Source organism: Spinacia oleracea, chromosome 4 (assembly GCF_020520425.1).
Source record: "Spinacia oleracea cultivar Varoflay chromosome 4, BTI_SOV_V1, whole genome shotgun sequence".
Classification (NCBI taxonomy): domain Eukaryota; kingdom Viridiplantae; phylum Streptophyta; class Magnoliopsida; order Caryophyllales; family Amaranthaceae; genus Spinacia; species Spinacia oleracea.
In genome coordinates, this window is record NC_079490.1 from 110,303,606 (window position 1) to 110,308,547 (window position 4,942).

The window sequence follows — 4,942 nt, forward strand, 5'->3', positions numbered from 1 at the left end:
ACAACATTTAAGTGATCTGCTTAAAAAGGGCTAACTATCTGTTTAACTAAGAATAACACAACCTTTTAGACGTGTCTTCTTTTAAAGGGCTCCCCTCAGAAATGACTTGCTACAATAGGTAATATGAAAACCAACCTCACAAATTAAACATTTTTTCTTTATATAATTAACAAGAAGATTAAAAAATATTGTAGCATATTACCTACTTTAGCAAGTTATTATAGATGTGATCCTTTTAAAAGAAGATAGGTCCAAAAGGTTGTGTTATTCTTAGATAAACATAAAGTACGTCAGCCCTTTTTAAGTAGATCGCTTAAAGGTTGTATTATTAGAATCAATTTCTCCATAAAATTAAGCAAAAATAGTAATAAAATGCTAATAAACTGAACTAAAATCCTAAGCTAAGATCGACATAAATGCCGCTCATCAGAAGCACGGAGGAAAGAGACCTAAATGTCCATGAATTGATTCAATCAATGAATGGGCTTAAGGTTGATCTTCATAACAGATGTTTCAGGCAAGAAGTCCAAGAAACACATGTTCAAGTCCTTCGCTCCAAACAAAGAGTTGGTAAACCACTTAGGGATCATGTGAACTATATGTTATCATTGTTTGAACACTTGAGTCTGTTGGGTTCGCCAATAAGCAAAAAGATGGATGTCTCCATCTTGCTCAACTCACTTCATGATGGATTTAAACGCCTCAAGCTATTCTATATGAGTGAACCAAGAAATGAAACAGTTGGTGAGTTTATTCGGCTTGTCAAAAATGCTGAAATAGTACTCGACTGTGAAGCCAAAGATTTACTCAAGTCTAAAGGGCGATCTTTCAAGAAAGGTGGAAAGTCCAAGGGCAATGCTGAGTCAGTTCCCAGAAAGAAGACAAAGCAGGAAAAATCCACATCAAGCTGTCTCTATTCTGATGGAATTGGCCATTACAAAAGAGAATGCCCCAAATATAAGAAAGATCAGAAGAACGGAACTGTCGTTCTATCTCCAGGTATTTTCGTTATAGACTGTATACTTGCTAATTAAAATTCTTGGGTATTAGATACAGGTTGTGGCTCAAACTTATGTTCCAATCCACAGGGAGTAATAAGAAGTAGAAGGTTAAGCAAGGGTGAAGTCGACCTACGAGTGGGAAATGGAGCAAGGATTGCTGCATTAGCTGTAGGAACTTATTATTTGTCGTTTCCCTCTGGGCCATTTTTGGAACTGGAAGAATCTTTCCATGTTCCAAGTCTTACTAAAAACATCATTTCTATTTCTTGATTAGATGCTAAGGGGTTTAACTTTTAAATAAAAGACAATAGTTGCTCGTTTTATTTTAAAAAGATGTTTTATGGATCTGCTAAATTAGTCAATGGACTTTATGTACTAGATCACGACAAACAAGTTTATAACATAAATACCAAAAAGGCCAAAATGGATGATTCAGATCTCCCCTATCTGGCATTGTCGATTAGGCCATATTAACATGAAACACAAAGAAAAACTTCAGAAAGAAGGAATTCTAGAACAATTTGACTTAGAGGATTTTGGTAAATGCGAATCATGCTTACTTGGAAAATGACAAAGCAACCTTTCTCCAAAGTTGGAGAAAGAGCAAATGATCTATTACGATTAATACATACAGATGAATGTGGACCAATGAGTTCAAATGCTAGAGGTGGTTTCAGCTACTTTATTACTTTCACTGATGATTTCAGTAGACTTGGTTATGTCCACCTAATAAAGCATAAGTCTGAGTCCTTTGACAAATTCAGGAATTTCATAATGAAGTAGAGAACAAACTAGGCAAGAAGATTAAAGCACTGCGGTCTGATAGAGGCGGTGAATATCTGAGCTATGAATTTGATGACCATCTAAAAGATTGTGGAATCTTATCATAATTGACTCCTCCTAGAACACCTCAATGGAACAGTGTGTAAGAACGGAGGAACAAGACCTTTTTAGACATGGTTCGATCAATGATGGGTCAGGCCGAACTTCCAATAGAATTTTGGGGGCATGCACTAAACACAGTGATGAGCGACATTTATGTCGCTCTTAGCTTAGGATTTTATGTTAGTTTTTATACTTTTTTTATAGTTTTTATAGCTTTTTGTGTGAATTTTATAAGTTTCGTTCCATCTTGTGCTTTATAGGTGATTATGATGAAAACTGATGGAAAACAAATACAATCAAGCAAAAACAGGGCTTGTGCGATCGAGTGATAGTTTGTGCGCCCGAACAGAGGAGTGCAAATGGGCACAAGGAATATCCAGTCATGTGCGATCGAACGTGCTCTGTTGTTCGGTCGCACAAGATTTATTTTTGGAGTCAGAATGTCTCTAATTTAGGATGCGACCGCAGAGCCTACTATTCGACAGCACAGGTTTTGTGCGATCGAATGTGCTCTGTTGTTCGGTCGCACAGGTTTGGTTTTTGGAGGTAGAACGTCCCTAATTTGGGATGCGATCGCACAAGGTTATCAACTCGACCGCACAAGAGTTGTGCGCCCACACAAGGCCTTCCGTTCGAGCGAATCATGCTGTAGAGGAATTATGAGCCAAAGAAACCCCATTCGACCGAACAGGGCTCTTCGTTCGATCGCACATGACGAAGGAAATGTTCTTCGCTCCCTTCGCTCGCACAGGACCCAGTGTTTGCTCGAATGACTCTTTTACGTTCGGTCGCACAAAAGGTCTGTGCGACCGAATGGCTGCGCGGGCTGCTCTTATTCGAATTTTGGCTTCTATTTGGGGAAACTTATAAATAGATTTTTCGATTATTTTGTTAAGAGTAGAATTTTAGTTGATAATTTTAGATTCTCAAAGTTAGTTTTTCAGCATTTTCTAGAGAGAGAAACTCTCCTCCATTGAAGCATCAATTTGTAATTCTCTAAACTCTTCTTCTAATTTTGTGCAATTCAATTCAATTTCTTAATTCTTGCTTTTGTTGTGATTGTTGATAGTTCTATAATTCCATCAATTCTTGAATTCTTCTTGATTTTACTTTAGTTATTTTGATGCTTAATTCTCTTGTTGATTGTTCAATAGATTGTTCAATAGATTGTTCTAGTCTTTGATTCTCTCTTCCTAATCCTTCAATTTCATGCTTGCTAGTGTAGAATTAATGGATTTCTTGATTTCTAGAATGGCTATTCAGTAGATTTAGGTTAGGCAAAGGGGAGAATCTAGGGGCCTAATTAGGGAAATTTGATGATTTGATTGATGAATGATTGATGTGATTAAATTGATTTAGTGCTAGGATTTTCCATGATCAATTGAGTAGTAGTTGCAAATGCTAGTTGATTGAATTAGATTGGAATGTATGATTTAGGTTTGGCAAGACATTGTGAGCCTAATTCATGCAAGTGAATGATAGTTCCTATTATATGCAAGCTAATCTAGCTTAGGACTATTCGAAAGCTTTTCTATAGGCTAGGTTGCTTCGCGTGCTCTATCCGAGAGGTGGCGAGTACATCATTAGTTTTCATTCCCCTATGTGCTATTTCATTACATCATTCATGATTACTAGATGGTAGTTCATTTCCCCCGATTTCCCTAGACTATCCCCAACTCCCTAACGTTTAGCTTCCTTGATTCAATCTAGTTTAATTGTTAGTATAACTTGATAGTGATAATTCAAATCAAACCTCTTGTTCGAATTAGCTTGACATTTAAACTCGAGAACCATCGTTTCTTTGGGACGATCCCTTTACTTTCCACTATAATTCATATAGTTGGTTAGTCTAGTGGTTCTATAAATTTTGTTTGATTGAGGCGTTGATCTTTCAACGACGGAAAAACGCCTCATCAAAATGGCGCCGTTGCCGGGGAACGGTTGTTGTTTTTGAGTTTAAGTTGTGACTAGTTCATCATTAGATAATACAAAAACATTGCAATTTAGTTTAGCTTTCTTTTTCCTTGGCATTGCTCACGGTTTTTCTTGAGTTTGTATGCTTGTTAATGGGCGTGCTTGTCAAAGGACCCTCCATCCTCTTGACCTCGAATTGGAGAGGACACTTAGGAGACTAAGGCGTGTACGGTCTAAGTCATCAAGCCATAACAGATTCGAATCGTTGAGTGTTAGTGAGGAACAACAAGAAAGTGAGCAAGTTTTTTAGAACATGGCGCTCCCGGTTAAGAACTTGGGAATACCGGGGGCATTCGAAGCTACATGCGGTATTCAAGCCCCAACAACGGGTGCCAACAACTTTGAGATCAAGCCTGCCTTGATCAATTTGGTCCAAAGTCACCCCTTTTGTGGGAAGAGTAATGAATCACCTCACGAACATCTCAAACAATTCGAGCACTATTGTGACACAATCAAGCACAATGGTGTCACATCGGATTACGTGAGGTTGACATTGTTTCGGTTCTCTCTACTTGGGCGAGCAAGTGATTGGCTTGACAAGGAGGTCAAGCCCAACTCACTTCGCACTTGGACCGAGGTGACAAGTGCATTCTTAAACAAGTTCTATTCGCATGGGAAGACGGCGGAGTGTCGCCACAAGATTCAATCCTTTGAGCAAAGGCGAGATGAGTCACTCTTCGAAGCTTGGGATCGTTTTAAGGAGTACCAAAGGGAATGCCCTCACCATGGGATCCCTAAATGGTTGTTGCTTCAAACATTCTACTTGGGGTTGAGTACAAGTTCGAAGACAAGTGTTGATGCGGGCGCGGGAGGCCCCATCATGAATAAAACTGAGGATCAAATAGAAGAAATCATTGAGGATGTAGTTCAAAACTACCAATCTTGGCATGTAGGCACAAGGAATTATGATGGGAATTATGGCACGTAGGAGTGAAGATGGTAAGGGTTCGTTGTACGCCATAGAGCAAGCACGGATGATAGAGAAGCTTACCTCGCGATTGGAGAAGCTCGAAAACACACCAAGCCAACCGCCATCACCGTCTACAATTCCACCTCCCTCGGCCACTCTTCTCTCTAAGGGG

The 4,942-nt window shown here is 39.0% G+C and overlaps 1 pseudogene; it reads right to left on the reverse strand.

Annotated features, from left to right (window-relative positions):
* Nucleotides 1-4,491: 4,491 nt before the first annotated feature.
* Nucleotides 4,492-4,592, reverse strand: LOC130460386 (uncharacterized; annotated as a pseudogene).
* Between the last annotated feature and the right edge of the window lie 350 nt (nucleotides 4,593-4,942).